This window comes from Odocoileus virginianus, chromosome 12, assembly GCF_023699985.2.
Source record: "Odocoileus virginianus isolate 20LAN1187 ecotype Illinois chromosome 12, Ovbor_1.2, whole genome shotgun sequence".
NCBI classification, from domain to species: domain Eukaryota; kingdom Metazoa; phylum Chordata; class Mammalia; order Artiodactyla; family Cervidae; genus Odocoileus; species Odocoileus virginianus.
Window position 1 is genome coordinate 44642389 of NC_069685.1, and position 19046 is coordinate 44661434.

Genomic DNA, 19046 nt, shown 5'->3' on the forward strand with positions numbered 1-19046 from the left:
CAGTCCCTAGTTTAAATGCTGAAGACTCCTTCCTTTTCTCTGGCTGCTTCTTTCACCTTTTAAATTGAATGCAAAAATGATCTTAAACAAAGGCCCTTTGGGTGATGCATTGCCTGGGAAGGGAGGGGGCGCCTAGTTTGCTCTGCCAAGCAGTTTATCGTGTGATGCCAGTCGGCAGGGGAGAGGGGTTTGTCACGCTGCCACCACCCACTGTGCAGACAGAGGCTTCATGGCACCTCCTCTGAGCCAGCCTCCCAGCAAATGCCCCAGGCTGGGAGGGATGCAGTGGGGAGGGCGGGGGGCTTTCATCCTTGTGGTCCCAGGACTTGTCAGAGCCCACCAGCCTTCCTGCTTGTTCTGCTCAAGGACTGAAGGGCCTCTCTGACCCCATGTGAACCCCAGGGAGCATTTCCACCCACGAGAAGGCAGTGGACAGATGCAGATTGAGTCGTCACTGAGCGCTGGGTCCAGTTTCAGATGTTGGCACCACAAGTTAGAGGCACCCTGTCCTTAGTGTCTCAGAGAGAAGGCAGTGCTGTGAGATGACCGAGCTGACTGACACATTGTACAACACATCCCACCCAGAATGCCCTTCACATCAGTACATGGCACATCCATCTCCCAGCGGCTCAGACCAGTATCTTGGCACATCCTTTAAACCAGTGTCTTAGCACATCCTATATTACTTGTTCTCTCTCTCTCTCCCCACATCCAGTCCTTCAGCAAATCCTATTGGCAGTGCTTTCTAAACACACCCAGGAGCCAAGCAGTCCCCACACCCACCACCCCAGTCCAAGCCACCATAACTCTCCTGGGTCAAAGCAGTGACCTTCTTGGCTTCCCAGGGGCTGCGTGCAGCAGCTGGGGTGATTCACGTGGGGGCCTAGTGATGTCAGTCCTTAGCTCAGAACCATCCACTGGCCTCCTCCCATGGCAAAGGTAAAGCCAAAGGGTTTACCAACACAGGGCAAGTACAGCCCAGCCGGTTATGCCTGCCTCAACTCCGACCTCACTCTGGCTCCCTCTTGCCACCTCTGTTCCAAGCACCCTGCAGACTTCGCTTTTCCTCTAACAGTTCAGACACCCTTGTGCTCCGCCAGCTCCTAACTCTCTCCCCTTCGATGGTTGCCAGGCATGCTCACCCCTTTATCTTCTTGCTAAAGTCTTTCCTGAGGAAGTTTTATATATATATATATATTATATTATTTATTTTATTCTTGGCTGTGCTAGGTCTTTGTTGGTGTGCCCTGGCTTTCTCTAGCTGCAGCAAGCAGGGGCTGCTCTTTAGTTGTGGTGCATGGGCTTCTCATTGTGGTGACGTCTCTCGTTGCAGAGTGTGGGCTCTGGGGCCTGCAGGCTTCAGTGGCTGCAGCACGGATGCTCAGTATTTGCCATTCCCGGGCTCTAGAGCACAGGCTCAGGATTTGTGGGGCTTAGTTGCTCTGCAGAACGTGGGATCTTCCCGGCCCAGGGATCAAACCTGTGTCTCCTATATTGGCAGTTGGATTCTGTACCACTGAGCCACCAGTGAAGCCCCCTGAGTTTCGTAAAATTTTGTAAAAATCAAATGCCGTTCGATCTCGCTTATTATTTACTGAGGATCCTCTCCAGCACTAAGGAAACTCTTGAGGGTGAACATACAGAAGAGAAAGATCACGGAAACCATAAACAACCCTGGGGAGGTCTGTTGCTTAAACTTGCACCAGCTTCCAGTTTGCAACGTTGTGGGTGTCGTTTTATATTCCAGACAGTCTTTGTTGGTTATTTATTATGAATTAGGTAAGTCATCCACTGTGAGTTTCTTCCTCTTTGTGCCGCTTTTAGGAAGTACTACGGATTCCTGCAGTGGACCGGAAGCTTTGTCCTGCAGCTTCCATTTGTCCTTTTTCTGATAACAATAACCTGATATTCTCTAAAAATCCTTCCACCAAATTCATACAAGTTTTTTTTCCCTTTTTTTCCCCCAAATCCTTTATTTTATTTTTTAAAATTTTTGTTGGCGTACAGTTGCTTTACAACATTGTGGTGGTTTCTGCCGTACAGTAAAGTGAATCTGTGATATGTGTACCTCCATCTGCTCTCTTTTAGACTTCCATCCCATTTAGGTCACCACAGAGCACTGGGTGGGGTTCCCTGTGCGACACAGTCGGTTCTCGTTAGTTACCTATTTTATACATAGTAATGTGTAGACACCAATCTCAGTCTCCCAATTTATCCTAGCCGCCCTTTTGGTATCCATACGCTTGTTCTCTGCATCTGCGTTTCTATTTCTGCTTTGCAAGTAAGTTCATCTCTACCATTTTTCTAGGTGCCACTTACAAGTGATATACGGTATTTATCTTCCTCTTTATGACTTAACTTCACTGTATGAGATTCTTGAATTTTTTAATTTTTAAAATTTATGTAAATGTTTTCTTCCAGTTTGATTGGGATGTCATTGATATACAGCACTGTATAGGTTTAAGGGGTCCAGCATAATGATTTAACCTACGTACATCACGAAATGATGACCATGATAAGTTTAGTGAATGTCCATCACTTCACATGGATACATAATTGTGTGCTCAGTCAGTCTGAGCCTGTCAGGTTCCCCAGTCCATGGGACTCTCCAGGCAATATTGGAGTGAGTTGCTTCTCCAGGGGGCATACATACATAAGGAAATAGAAAAAAAATTTTTTTTCTTGTGATGCTCACTCTTAGGATTTTCTCTTCTAACAACTTTCATGTGTAACATACAGCAGTGTTACTTCTATTTATCGTGTTGTACATTACATCTCTAGCACCTATTTATCTTATAGCTAGGAGTCTGTGTCTTTGATTGCCTTCATCCAATTCCCTCTCACCTCACCCCATGCCTCTGATAACCACAAATCTGATCTCTTTTGTGTCTCTGTTTGTTTGCTTTTGAAGTATAATTGACCTGCAACACCAGGTTAGTTTGTGTTACACAATCGAGTAATTTGATTTCTATATATTTCAAAATGATCACCACAGTAAGTCTGGTCACTATGTCATCACACAAAGATATTACATAGTTATTGACTGTATTTCCACGCTGTGTATTTCATAACCATGACTCATTTATTTTTTTTTCCATTTATTTTTATTAGTTGGAGGCTAATTACTTTACATCATTACAGTAGTTTTTGTCATACATTGAAATGAATTAGCCATGGATTTACATGTATTCCCCATCCCAGTCCCCCCTCCCACCTCCCTCTCCACCCAATCCCTCTGGGTCTTCCCAGTGCACCAGGCCCGAGCACTTGTCTCATGCACCCAACCTGGGCTGGTGATCTGTTTCACCCTAGATAATATACACGTTTCAATGCTGTTCTCTTGAAACATCCCACCCTCGCCTTCTCCCAGAGTCCACAAGTCTGTTCTATACATCTGAGTCTCTTTTTCTGTTTTGCATATAGGGTTGACTCATTTATTTTAAATCTATGCAATTTAAATAGTATGGTATCCAGCCCAGCTTCCAGTGGCCATGTGACCCACAGTGGCCAATCAAAGCACTGCCTCCCTCCAGAGACTTTCACTGGCTCAGGGGGAGATGCAGTATTCAATTCCAATCAATGGGATGCAATCCTGAGACTTGGGTTGAAACTCCTGTAAGAGAACTTATTCTCTCCATTTGTTCTTACTCCTGATCCTTGAGAGGATATGCCAGAGTTATAAGTTCCATCCTCTTTTTTTTTTTTAATTTTTGGTTGCCCTGGGTCTCTGTTGCTGTGTGCAGGCTTTTTCTAGTTGCTGCAAATGGAAGCTACTCTTCACTGCAGTGCATAGGTTTCTCATTGCAGTGGCTTCTCTTATTGTGGAGCACGGGCTCTAGGCACCCAGGCATCAATAGTTGCAGCACATGGGTTCAGTAGTTGCAACTTGTGGGCTTAGAAGTTGTGGTGCACAGTATTGGTTGCTCCTCAGCATGTGGAATCTTCCTGGACCAGGGATCAAACCCATGTCCCCTGCATTGGCAGGCAGATTCTTAGTCCACTGTACCACCAGGGATGTCCAGACCCCATCTTGAGAAAGGAACTTGCCAGGGAATTAGAAACAATAGAGGAAGTCAGAACCATCGTGCAGAAAAATCAGGAACTTATGATACTACTTAAGACCTCGAATCCCACAACACTACTGCCAAAACTTAAACTAATGGAGTCCTTTTTGTGTAAAGCAATTTCTGTTCGCCTTTTAATACCAGTCACCAAAGAAGTCTGGGTTTATACTTGTGCCCTAAAGAGTACAGAATGACTTGGGTCGTCTCGGGAGTCCATGAAATCATTGTCAGAAATGCGGAGACTCAAGGAAAGTGGAAAGCTTTCCTGTGTTCAGTTTCACGTCCATCCACAGGCCTCACCAGCTGGTGCACAACTTGAAAATCAAACCCCACAGCCTGCACAGCTGTCGGCGTGCTGCTCTATGAATCACAGGTGTTGAAAGAGAATCACTTGGTGTAGATAATGTTTTGGTGCCATTCAGAGGCCCTTGAGAAGGAAAGCCAAGGAATCCTTGGAGAAGCATCTCAACACCTGCTCAGAGGCTCCTGGGAAATCTCTGAGCAGCACGTCTGTCTTTAAAGCCCCTCTCCCCCACCCCACATCTTTTTATTTTCTTTTGCTTTCTCTTCTTTCCCTAGCCAGAGGCCCAATAAGCTCTTGCATTCTCCTCCCTCCATGCAAAACCACCTCTCAGGAGATCCACTGGAAAACTCATTTGGCCTGAATCGTAAATTACATGAAGGCATGTTACCTTGTGTCTCCCAAGGCTGCTGGTTTTTAAGAAGGCAGCGGGTCCCTCACAGATGCATTTCAGATATTGATGAGAGTATCTATTGTGAGTCTTAGGAGTTGGAAATAACAGGAAATTCCACCCACACTGACTTAAGTTTAAATAGGAAAAAAGTGTGGCTGACGTCATTGGAGAGCTCAGTCAGGACAAATTTCTGAGGGTTTTGTTCAGATCCACAAGAACATTCTCTCTCTCTTTCCCACCCCCTCACATATAGCCACACTTTCTTGGGGGTTTCATTCTGACAGAGGCTGCCCTTGTGGGAGCAAAATGGATGGCTCAGAACTGGTTCAAATCCAACAGGAAAGAATCTACGTCCTCCAGGCCAGTCTAGTGCAAGTCCTGGAATATGCTGTCATGGGACCTGTTTAGGTCACCTCCTCATCCTTGAAGCTCAGACACCCTAAAACACTGATTGTCCGAAGCCTACATCACTCCAAAGGACACGAACTAAAAAAGGAGGCGTTGTGGGGAGAGGGACGGGTCCTCCCCCACCCTGGGAACCATGTGTGCCCTTACCATGGAATACGGCGGGGTCCTCCGAGAAATAGAAACAGCATATACCACATACAGCCACTTAGGACTGGCAGAGCCATGGCGGTCAGGACCCTTAAGACCCCCAGAGTTGCCCTGTGGGGAGTGACTGTACGGCAAAGCCAAACTACACTTTTACACAGAGCAAAGAAGACTGATTTGGGCTCAAGAGTCACTCCTGAAATGCTCGCTGAGGTTTTTTGTTTTTGTTTTTGTTTTTTTTTGATTGAAATATGGACATGAGAGTTGAACCATAAATAAGGCTGAATGCCGAAAAATTGATGCTTTTGAATTGTGGTGCTAGAGAAGACCCTTGAGAGTCGCTTGGACAGCAAGGAGATCCAACTAGTCAATCCTAAAGGAATTCAACCCTGAATATTCATGGGAAGAACTGATGCTGAAGTTGAAGCTCCAGTAGTTTGACCCCCCTGATGCACAAAGAGCTGACTCATTGGTAAAGGCCCTAATGCTGGGAAAGACTGAAGGCAGGAGGAGAAGGGGACGACAGAGGATGAGATTGTTGGATGGCATCACCCACTCAACGGACATGAGTTTGAGCAAACTCCAGGAAATAGGGAAGAAGAGGGAAACCTGGCGTACTGCAGTCCATGGGGTCTCAGAGAGTCGGACACGACTTGTCAAACATGACTTAATGACTGAACAACAGCTGATTTACATTGTTGAGTTAGTTTCTGTTGTACAGCAAAGGTATTCAGATACATGGTAATAGAATATAGAGAGATACATATTTTTATAGATATACATAGATTCTTTTTCATTTTTTCCATTATGTTATTACAAGATATTAAATATAGTTCTCTGTGCTATACAGCAGGATCTCATTGTTTATCTGTTTTATATATAGTAGTGTGTATCTCTAATCCCAAACTCCTAACTCATCCCTCCCCTACCCCACATGTTCCCTTTGGTAATCATAAATTTGTTTTCGCTACCTGTGAGTCTGTTTCTGTTTTGCAAATAAGTTCAAAAATTAGATTTCACATATAAGTGATGTCATGTGATATTTGTCTTTCTCTGTCTTTCTTTACTTAGTATGATTTCTTGGTCCATCCATGTTGCTACAGATGGCATCATTTTATTCTTTTTTTTTATGTATTCTGGTGTATATATGGACTTCCCCAGTGGCTCAAAAGGTAAACAATCTGCCTGCAATGCAGAAGACCCAGGTTCAATCCCTGGTTTGGGAAGATCCCCTGGAGAAGGAAATGGCAACCCACTTCAGTACTCTTGCCTGGAGAATTCCATGAATAGAGGAACATGGTGGGCTATAGTCCATGGGGTCAGAGGGTCAAACAGGACTGAGCGACTAACACTTCACTTCAGTGTCTGTATACCACATCTTCTTTATCCATTCATCTTTTGGTGGACACTGAGTTACTTCCACATCTTGGCTATTGTAAGTAATGTTTCTGTGAACATTTGGGTGCATGCATCTTTTCAGATTAGATTTTTCTCTGGATATATGCCCAAGAGTGGGATTGCTGGATCATATGGTAGCTCTATTTTTAGTTTTTTAAGGAACCTGCCATACTGTTCTCCATAGTGGCTGCACCAATTTACATTCCAACCAACAGTGTAGGAGGTTTCCTTTTTTTTGCTGAGTTGTTTTTAAAGCGTTCATTAACTGCTCCTAAACAGACAAGTATCTTCCCCAAATGGCAGGAAAGTCCTCCGTTACCAGTGAAGGAAGGTCAGCCCCTGCACATCCCAGCTGGATTCAGTGAGCCTGCTTCAGCATCTTCTAATACTCTGACAGCATCAGGACCTACCCCGCTTTCCAGCAGAAACTCACAAGGGTTGGAAACTGGGCTTAATCAAGCCTGACGTGTTCTCCTAAGGCTGATCCAGGCAGAAGTGTTCCTGCCACAGGAGCAGACTGCCGCCGCCAGGGGAAGGAGGATTTCAGGACTGGAATGAGACACTTAACAACCCCGAGAGAGGAAAGGAGTAGCAGAGATTACCTCCCCAGCGGAGCACTGTGCTGTGGGCTGCAGGCCATGGCTTGTCCTGGCGGTGGCCTTGCTTCAGAGGAGGAGAGGGGCACAGTGGGGGCCCTGCCCGCCATGCAGCCTGCTTTCGGGACCCCTGCTGAACTTCCCATCCCCTGATCAGTCACAGAGAGAGCCACAAGGAGAGGGCATCCTCTTGTGTCCCTTCTTTTTTTTCTTTTCTCTATCTGCTGATCCTTTACCGGGACTCATCATTTTTGTCCCCTCCCAGAGAGAAGTGGCTCCTTTTTTCAGTTTTATTTACTTACTTGACTCTTTGGGGTCTGAGTTGCAGCACATGGGATCTTTGTTGCATTATGCAGACTCCTTCATTGTGGCATAAAGATTCTCTCTAGTTGTGTGTGGCCTTAGCTGCTCCATGGCACATGCGATTTTATCTCCCTGGCCAGGGATCAAATTCACGTCCCCTGCATTGCAAGGTAGATTCTTAACCACTGGACCACCAGGAAAGTCCCCCAAATGGCTGCTTAAATACCAGCCAAGGAATCAGGAAATTGTGTGGATTATGCCTGTTCGATCAGCCCTGCTGCCTCCCCTGCGGACTTTCCCTGTATTACTTGCAGGGGAAGAGCTCCTGGGAAGCGGTTCTGCTGTAGGACATGGCATCTTCCAAGAAGGATCGTGATGGTTTTCAGGCACTGATATAGGCGATGCACTTTTCATTTCATATCCCTTGAGATCCTTTATCGAGCAAGGCTGTTAGATTAGAATAACCTCTCAGTATTCCCCTTCTTCAATCCATCTTGCACTCAATGGGTAGTTATTTGTTGCTGTTGTTTCCTCAATATCGTTTTTTAGCATTTATTCTTTTTTAATTTTATCTTTATTGAAGTATACTTGATTTACTATGTTGTGTTAGTTTCGGGTGTACAACAAACTGATACATGTACGTGTGTGTGTGTGTGTGTTTGTGTGTGTGTATCAGATTCTTTTCCCTTGCAGTTTTACAAAATATTGAGTATAGGTCTCTGTGCTATACCGGAGGTCCTTGTTGGCTATCTAATTTATATATAGTAGTATGTATCTGTTAATTGGGCTTCCCAGGTGACTCAGAGGTAAAAAATCCATCTGTCAATGCAGAAGACATAGGAGACATGGGTTCGGTCCCTGGGTCAGGAAGATCCCCTGGAGAAGGAAATGGCGACCCAGTCCAGTATTCCTGCCTGTAAAATCCCATGGACAGAGGAGTCTGGTGGGCTACAGTCCATGGGGTCCCAAAGAGCTGGACATGGCTGAGTGACTGAGCACACATATCGGTTAATCACAAATTCCAAATTCATCCCTCCTCCCTGCTTCCTTCTCTCTTTGATAACTGTAAGTTATTTTCTATGTCTGTGGGTCTGTTTTGTGTATAAATTCATTTGGATCTGTTTTCTAAAGCTTCCACCTATAAGTGATATCATATGATACATGTCTTTCTCTGCCTGGCTTGCTTCACTTAGTAGGATAATCCCTAGTTTCATGTATGTTGCTGCAGATGGCATTATTTCATTCATTTTATGGCTGAGTAATATTCCAGTGTATAAATATCCCACACCTTTATCTGTTTATCTGTCAATGAACATTTAGATTGTGTCAGTGGTTATTTTTAAAGTGAACCTCACATATAGGAGTAGAATCTGTAGCTACAGAGTGGGGCGAAGCCCCCTGCTGGGTGCAGAGTCTGGACTCATATTTGTCCCCTCACCATCAGTAGAGACCCTCCTGGATGCAAATGAAGCAGCAGAGGCGGAAAAAGAGCCTGCAGGCTGCACAGCATCAACTCTGCCTGTACACCCACCGCCCTCTCTCTTCATGTGGCAGCATCCTATTTGGACACCAAATAACGGTGTTCCTTCCCTGAAGTTGACTTACTAGTGTCAGAACATTTTTATTGCCTGATTGAGAACAAATGTTTCAGTTTAGAGAAAACAATATTTCTCTTCCTCAAACCTAGACCCAGTGTTTAGACCCTGATTCTCTTCCTTTCTATCCACTTGCCAGTTTCTAATATATAAAGCATCATTTCAGAGTTGTCAGTAGATCTTGACTCCTGATCCAGGTTAAACATGAGAAGTATTATAATAATAATAGAAATAGCAATGTTTTCATGTATCCTGGGTGTTCATTACACAGCAGGTAGCATTTCTTTGATCCTCACAATGACCCCAAGAAATAATGTTATTTTTATCTTATATTTCAGATAAGAATATTGAGGCACCCAGAGGTTTTTTGTTTAAACTGTGACAAAATACATATAAGATTACCATCTTAATGATTCCAAAGTGTACAGGGCAGTATTCTCAAGTACATTCACATTGTTAAGCAACTGTCACCAACATTCATCTCCAGAACTTTTTTCTTCTTGCAAAGCTGAAATTTGGTACCCATTTAAACACAAAGTCCCACTTAAGCACTAACTCCCTCTGCCCCTGGTAGCCTCTATTCTACTTTCTGTCTTTGTGAATTTGACCACTCTAGGTACCACGTATTAGTGGAATCATACAGTATTTGTCCTCTGTGTCTGGCTTATTTCACTGACTGTAACATCCTCCAGGTTCATGCATGTTTTTGCATGGATCAGAATTTCCTTCCTTTTCAAGGCTGAGTCATATTCCATCTTATGGACAGACCATTTATCCATTCATCCATCAGTGGGAACTTGGGTTGCTTCAGCCTTTTGTCAATTGGCTGCTGCAAACACACAGTTTTTTTGTTTGTTTTTTGGGGGACTTGCTGGGGGGGGATAGTTTTTTTAATGGGTAGGTCATTTCCAAATGAAATAAGATACGAAACCACTAATTATTGAATATTGGCTTCCCTTTGCAGAGAGATTAAAGGTATCTAGGAAATTAAAGGTACTGAGTGCCACCCTGAGATATTCTGTAAAGAAACCACATGTTTAAAATTGTACGTGCTCAGGATTTTCTAAGATTGGATTAAATCTGGTTGGATTTTTGTATTTCTAAATGGATTTTGTTGGGAGTGGGCTAGGGCAAGATTTGGTTTCTCCCTGCAGAGTTCTCTTGGAAAATGAATGCACAGAGTTTTAACACATCATCAGAAACCAAGATCCATGATACCCACTTCCAAGGCCTGTTTTGTTTCTGCTTCCATCACTCATCATTCAGGATAGGGGTTGGCAAACTACGGCTGCTATGGTAACAAGTTGGGAATATCCTTCCATTTATCAGTGCTGCTTCAGCACTGCTGTGGCAGACTTGAGTAGCTGTGAGAGCAATTGCACAGTCCGCAAAGCCAAAAATGCTTACTATCCATTTCTTTACAGAAAATATTTGCCCACCTCTGTTCAAGGACTCTGATCAGGCTTTCCTTCTGTGGGTGATCATTTACCATGGCACATGGAAGGCCCACACTCCCAGCCAAAAATAACTCCTCCACACATGAATGCTTGCAATCCCTCCAACAAGACATCATACTATTGCACTAACCATTCATTCTCCCTGCACTCCTTTGTCAAACTGAACATACTTCTGGGAGAGACTGTATATATATATATATCCCTTCCTGAAAATTTTGTCAGAATTAACTTGCTTAGATCAACTTTGCTCTTTGGTAGTCAAAATCAAGACAAGCAGAGATTCTGCCTTTTGGGGAAATGGGATAGATTGGGTCAGAGAGGGCAAACCAACCTTGCCTTCCATCCTGGGTTAGCCAAGAGCAGCATCAGCAAACATACCTCATACAAAATACTCAACATCACCAGCCAAATATAACACATCTTTCTATTACGTTTAGACATTCCTGGGAACTCTTCTCAACACCATCAGTCATGGATTTAAGAGATGAAACCTCTTCATCATCTTTGACCTAGAATTTACACAAAGGATCTTGGAAAACATTTAGACCAAGGATCATCACCCTAGAAAACAGGATCCACACAATAATTTAAACGTGTAAAGGAGAGAGGAAATAGCAGAGACCACAGCAAACTGAGCAGCATATATCCTGTCTAAAGATGCAGCCAGCGCCACATCCTATGTGATTATTGCATAGTGTATGCATCATGGACACATGGTGCTAAAGAGTTTGGGCTCTCATGTCAGATTGTCCAGATCTAAATCCTAGCTCTTGCTATTTATAATGAGAACGAGTCTGGATATTTAAACTTCCTTTTCCTCAGTTTCTTCAGTTGTAAGATGGATATAGCATTCTTATGACAAATTTGATTCTGCACTGTGTTGGGAAAGCAATCTATTAGAGCCAATTTGATCACTTGTATATTTGTTTTATAAGTAGGAGTTTGCCTCTGAGCTACAGTCTTAACTTCAGGAGTATCTGCAGAAAATCTTTTCAAGTTTCATTTAGAACTTAGTAAGTGGGGTCAAGATTAGAAGGTAAAATGAACTTTCCACAACTTCCTCAAGCATGTTACTGCTCTTGGTTTTGTCCTCCACCCCCAAAACTACTCTCAACTCATCAGTGAAAGTATTCCTTTAGAAATGTGAGACACATCACATCACTCCTCCACTCAAAATTGTCCTGTGGCTTCTCCATTTTCTCAAAATAAAAGCTAAAATGCCTTACAATTGCCACTAAGGCCATCCAATCTCCCTGTCCTCCCTGCTGGATCTTCACCATCTGACCTCATTTCCTGCCTCTCCCTTCAGCCAAACTGCCTTCTGAAGATTGCAGAGACCTCGCAGGCATGCTCCTGCCTACACATCTGCTGTCTCTTCTACCAGATCCACACACAGCTCACCCCTTCACTTCCTTCAGGTCTTAGCTCCAAAGTCCCCAGTTCACATGGTAATAGGCCAGCTCCATCACTTCCCAACTCTCCACCCCTCTTCCCTGGTTTATTTTTCTTCCTGGAACTTAATCACCATAACCTTGTTCATCTGTTCGCTGTCCACCTTTATGAGGCCAAGACCTTTTTGGTTTGACCATTGATGATTTTCAAATGCCTAGAACAATGTCTGCTGCTTTGTCAATAACTGTTGAAAGGAAGGGTCTAATCTACGAAGTCACAAAATAGATGAGGGAGAAGAGCTCCATCTCTCTTGATTGTGACATGGAAGATTCGGGTATCCAAGGGAAACTTCCCTGCAGTAGGAAAAAATCAACGAGTAACCCAGCTCAGCATTCTCCTCTTTCAAGTGAGGAGATACCTATATATTCATTTGTGTAGCGGAATTTCTCCAAACCTTTATATGAAAAAGCAAGATCATTTAAAGGATGGCGGGTGGGAATTTTCTCCAGGACCAAGAGAAAACATGCAGGAGTTCCAATTGATGATGGATATTGAGTTGATGGACAACTTTCGGAATTGTATTTAAATGGCTCTGTTAATTTGACTCAGAAAACAGTAAAGATATGATGAAGGGTGGCTATAGAGATAATAATACCTTGGCTGTAAAGGCAAGGTCAGAAAGAAAGGGATCCAGCTCCCTTGTTACTCCTCCATATTTTCTGTTTTCCACATGAAGGAGGAACTGTGACAGCTAATTAGGATTCTTTGGCAGCTTAAATGGTAACAAGAAGCCAGGGGCTGAGCGTTCTTTCTCAGACACTGGGTAGGCAATTAGACCGTGCAGGAGAATTGTATACTGTTACTTCCAAGATGCTAAAGATCAAAATGACAGAAGTCAGATATTAGAAGTCAAGCAATACATTTGTGGTCCAAAAAAACCCCCCAATTTAAAAGATTTTCAAGAGTAATTTTCACTTAAGGTGGAGGCACCTTTCTTTTTTTTTTTTTTTCCATTTATTTTTATTAGTTGGAGGCTAATTACTTTACATCATTACAGTAGTTTTTGTCATACATTGAAATGAATTAGCCATGGATTTACAGGTATTCCCCATCCCGGTCCCCCTTCCCATCTCCCTCTCCACCCGATCCCTCTGGGTCTTCCCAGTGCACCAGGCCCGAGCACTTGTCTCATGCACCCAACCTGGGCTGGTGATCTGTTTCACCCTAGATAATATACATGTTTCAATGCTGTTCTCTTGAAACATCCCACCCTTGCCTTCTCCCAGAGTCCACAAGTCTGTTCTATACATCTGAGTCTCTTTTTCTGTTTTGCATATAGGGTTATCGTTACCATCTTTCTAAAGTCCATATATATGTGTTAGTATACTGTAATGGTCTTTATCTTTCTGGCTTACTTCGCTCTGTATAATGGGCTCCAGTTTCATCCATCTCATTAGAACTGATTCAAATGAATTCTTTTTAATGGCTGAGTAATATTCCATGGTGTATATGTACCACAGCTTCCTCATCCATTCGTCTGCTGATGGGCATCTGGGTTGCTTCCATGTCCTGGCTATTATAAACAGGAGGCACCTTTCTTTAGACTTTAACTCTTTAGGTCAGATGTGACTCTGTATGGAATGTGGTTATCCTCGGTTATTTACATGTTAGGTTTGGAGACATTCTAAATCTGGGACTTTTCTGACTTATTTCTGTCTTCCTGGACTTAACTGAGAGTCTGGTGTGTAGCCGTTTCTTCATAAAGAAATGTTTGTGGAATGAATCAATGGTAGCATAAACCCAGATTTGTATTGAGCATTGATAAACATCCAGTAAAGCACAAAGTATCAGATCCTCTCCATCCCCTTGCCATAATGTTTTCTGTTACACTGTCTTTTTCTTAACACACAAACTTTATGAAATTTGGATTTTGGATGTATTGTTTGCTTGGTGCCAAGAGGCATCATCTACCTATACCTGGAGCCAGATGTTCATTATGAGCTAAAGGTTGCTTGATGAGCACCACCTGGTGGCAGAAGCCCAAATTGCAGGCATAGAACCTTCCAGGATTCTAAAATGCCCTGTAAGGGTGAGACGAACTGACTTCCCTCCATCCCTTTCTATTTTCAGTAGAAATATAATTGCTCTCCAACATTGTGTCAGCTTGTGCCATGCAACACCGTGAATCAGCCATATGTATGCACATATCCCCTCACTCTTGAGCCGCCCTTCTCTCCTCCCACCCCTCCCCTCTAGGTCATCACAGGGCCCTGAGCTGAGCTTCCTGGGTGCCATATAGCAGCTCCCCACCTGCTACCTGTTTTACCCTTGGTAGTGTGTATGTGTGAATGCCACTCTCTCAATTCACCACCCTTTTTCTTCCCCCTCACCATGTCCACAAGTCCATTCTCTATGTCTGTGCCTCTATTCCTGCCCTGCAAGTCGGTTCATTAGTACCCTTTTTCTAGATTCCATATATATGCAATAATATACAATATTTGTTTTCCTCTTTTTGACTTACTTAACTCCATATGGCAGGCTCTGGATTCATCCACATCACTTCAACGGACTCAATTTCATTCCTTTTTAATGACTGAGTAATATTCCATGGTATACAGGTACCACATCTTCTTTATTCATTCATCTGTCAGTGGACATCTAGGCTGCTTCCATGCCCTGGCTATTGTGAATAGTGCTGGTCACTCAAGGGTTCCTTCTGCCCACCTGGTTGTCAGAGGCCCCCCACCAGCATCTGGTGAGTATCCTAGGTGTGGGGAGACACTGACCGTATGTCCTCCCTCTCTGCCATCTTGACTCAACCTCCCTCCATTTCTGTGATAGAAATTATTACTTTGACTTGCAGTTTTGTGACTACAAGTACATTGCTATATGAAAAAGGAAAACATACTGATGACAGGTGCATTAAGGCATGAGTTATAGATCCTAAGCCCTTTTAAATCCTCTGAGTCAATGCGCGGACATTTAAACGCTGTCCTGCATAGGGTGCATGTTGTTGGCACAGAGACATTGCACTCTTCTTTTGAAACCCAACATAAGAACGATGATATTTTGCATGATGATTTAGGAGTCAGACCTCCATTGGAAGTAAAATGAAGCATGCACCTAGCACCTCGCACATCACATCTGAAATGTATGTGAGTGTTCAACAGAATGCTGTTATTCAAAATCCAACTCACATCAGAAACTCTCATCAAGGAAGACAGCAGGAGATAATTAGTGCCAACCCATCAATACATCTTTACCTTCTGCTTCTGCAGAGTTAAAATTAATAGAGGGGGGGAAATGATGGCAAAAATGTACATATAAAATCTGACATTTGATATTATACTTAGCCAAAAGTTGTGGGGTTTGTTTTTTGTTTTTTTCATTATTTGTCTTTCCAGGCCTGGCACTGAGGGTTTCTGCCTTATAAGAACTTGACACAGAGCCTTGACTTTAACTTTAGGGTGAGTTACAGAAGCTTCTGCTGGCTTTTCCCAGGGGGAATGATCTTTGATCCAAGAAGAGGAGAGAAAATGCCAGGAGCATAATGAGTGTTTGTGACTGAGACAAAAACCCAGATTAGGGCTCTTGCAAGTAAAACTAGTGAGTCAGATTTCTCAGCTTGGAGGCAGTGGTCACAGTCAAGAAGAATCAGTGTGGTTTCAGATCGTACATGCAGACCTTCTTTGGACCCTCAATTCTCAGCAGCACCGAACTGGCTGGAGTGTTCAGAGATCCATCCCAGGTCCCAGGCCTCTCCAGTCTGGGCACAACTCAGGCCATAAGAAATAGCAGAGGCCAGCCCAGGTAATGTTCAGGTTTTGATGAAAACCAGAGGTGAGCATTCAGGCCACCACTCTCCATGGAAATATCTTTTTTTTTCCAGGGTCAGATTAAGACTCTAGAGGGCCAAAGTTCAGAAAATATCGTGGAGGCTACCATATGGTATTCAAAATTAAAACTGCACTGAAAGGCTTATAACTAGTCTAATGAAGAGCTTAATTATAAACATAAATCACTCAGCAAATAATTACTGAGTTTTTGATGCACAGAAGGCATGGTTTTCAGGTGCTGCAGATTGAGGAGTGAGCAAAACAAAGTCCTGCCCTCGTGATTACAAGAAGAAAAAAGAAAATCCTATTTTCACTTATATATACTATATCCCCTATATCTTATACGTATTTCTTCACAAATATAATTTCATATAGTTTACAGAGGAGTAAAGTAGGAGATATTTTCTTATAAATTTTATATCTGATACAACCTACAATATATAGTTTCATATAAGCAGATATGGGCTTCCCAGGGGGCATAGCAGTAAAGAACCCACCTGCCAATGCAGGAGACATGAGAGACATGGGTTCGATCCCTGAGTCAGGAAGATCCCCTGGAGGAGGGCATGGCCACCCACTCCAGTATTCTTGCCTGGAGAATTCCATAAACAGGAGCCTGGTGGGCTAAAATTCATAGGGTCACAAAAGTCACACGACTGAAGCAAGTTAGCACACACCCATGCATAGGCAGATATATATCCTATATATATACTTTCATATATATGTAGTTTCACATATATAGTTTTCTCCATGGAGGTGAAAAATAGGATATATATGTCAATATCCTATTTGTATATTGTTTATTTACAGATGCATATTGCATATTTATATATGTATTCTATATAATCTATATATATCCTATAGAAAATTTCATCTTTTTAAATTGATTAACTTTAATTTTTGGCTAAGTCAGGGTCTTAGTTGTGGCATGTGGGATCGTGTGTCAAATCATCATGGTTGTATGCCTTAAACTTACACAATTTTACATGTTGAGTTCATCTCATTAAAGCAAGGAGGGGAAAGCGAGCAAAAAAACAGGTCTAATATTGAAACCAGGGGTGATTCTGGTTTTTTGTCTCTATGAAAACAAAATGCATAAAAACAGGAAGGATTACGATAGCTGTAATAACAAAGTAATAAAGTACAATAAACTTAAATAAGCCTTCATGATGCTCATAAAAATGAAAGAATAAATCAATTTTCATATTTCATCCAACTTAATTTATCATTGATTTTCACACTGATTTCAAATACCGCTAAGAAAGAAAAATACTGGAGGTAAAATGTGACCCAAGGCTGACACTGTTGATTAGGAAGCACGTCCTGGTTTGGGTGATGTTACAGAGAGAAGGCAAGAAGAACAGTGTAAGGACAGATGAAATTCAGTCATTTTTTTAGGGACAGATTCCTACTAGGCTCGTAAAGTCTGCTTTAGGCAAATGCTAGATTCTTACAAGGGTTCTTTCTGTTTGTTTTACTTTTCAGTATCCTTAGGGAAGGTATGTCTAAATGCTCAAAGCAGGAGGCATACTGGCTAACACTTCAAAGGTGTTCCCACTTAAAATTGAAAATCTGCCTTTAAGATAGTAGCCAAAGACCACCCTCATCTCCTTGTCTGTGGCCCCTTCCTCCCTCTGTCTACGAAGTCAGCAGAGTTGCATCTCTGTGCTCGCTCCGATTCCCTTTTTCTGCCTCTGTCCTCCATTTCCAAGGGCCCCCTGGCTACGCTGGGCCCTCCTGAATCAGCCAGGATGGTCTTTGTGTCTCACAGTCGGCTGATCACAGACTTGACTCCATCTAGAACCTCTGTCATGCAACTCAATCTGTGCACAGTTTCCAGGAGGCAGGGTGTTGACTTCCTTGGGGGCACGTTGTCCTGCCCACCACAGGCTACCTTGCCAACATCTCAGCCAACCTGATGTGCTTCTCTTGAAATTTAGATGACAAAGTGTCACATACACCCTTTTCTCTAATGAACATCTCTGGCTTAAAGGTGACACGACAGGAGAGAGAAAAATCAAACGTGGTCTCCCGTGGCTTGCAATGGCCACGCACACCTTCCTCCAGATTGAACATCACACGTTTCATCCATCAGTAGAAGGGACTGGGTCAGCCCAGCCCAGCCCTTCATATCCAGCTACACTTTGCAGGAGTGGGTGGTAGCCAAGTGCCATGTTCCTTTGCATGTCCCTCTTGCCTCTTGCAAGCTCACCCCCACCATCACCTAATCTCTTGGCTTTAACTCCAAAGCCTGAGCAGGAACCCTCTCCCTTACTTCTCAGCAGTTGGAGACTTGAGAGTTTTCACCTCAAACCACCCTTTTAGTCTCACTTACATTATCTCCAAGCAGTATCGGACACTTTGTTGGTTCAAGGGCTCCCACACGTTCAGAGTATGGGTCACCAGCCTCTGACATTGTGAAAGGGGATAGTTTGGATGCCTCCAAATGCTATAGGTATTTGGGGGGCTTCCTTCTGATAGTTTGATGGACAGTAACCTCTCAAGGACTTTCCTCTCCTCTCTCCTGGGGGCCTGAGGAGCAGAGAGATTTTCCTCTCAGAAACACTATCCTCCCACAATAAAACAACCCTTTATTCTGCAATCCCAGTCCCCTCGTTGACCAGCCATGGCTGACTTGAGCATATTGGGGGACAGCATTTCCATTCACCAAAATACTGAAAAGCAGGTTCATGGGGACAGGAGGAGATATGAAGTTCAAACAGTATAGCTATGCCATGTTTGATATTTCAGATGCTGAAGGAATAATGTAATCAGGACAGCTAATAGGTAGAATGTAATTTAGTGTATTTCTTACATTGGGCCACTTTTTGAATGGAGGGAGATGGTATTCATGATGAAAGATGTAAAACAGACTTGTCCTGGGCAAACCAGGGTGTGCAGTGACCCCAAATAGGAGCCAAGGGGTTGTGCTTGCTTCACTGGCTGTGGTGCATCTGATATTTAGGGCAAGAATTCTGAGCTCAGAGAAACTGAACCGTGAGCACTGATGTGTTTTCTGTGGCTCAGAGCCAGAAAGCAGTCTCTCACTGAATAGCAATCTATAATTGAATGCCATTTCCAAAGGAAAAGTCACCCCTGAGGTTAGATTTGGAAGGAACGCGATAGTGATTCTGGAAGGGCTCTGGGGTTCACACACT

At 43.3% G+C, this 19046-nt stretch overlaps 1 protein-coding gene across 3 annotated transcripts in view; it reads left to right on the forward strand.

Annotated features, from left to right (window-relative positions):
• TMEM132D (transmembrane protein 132D) overlaps positions 1-19046 on the forward strand; it is an 852888-nt gene that overhangs the window by 724338 nt on the left and 109504 nt on the right. The gene's annotated exons all lie outside the window — the stretch shown is intronic.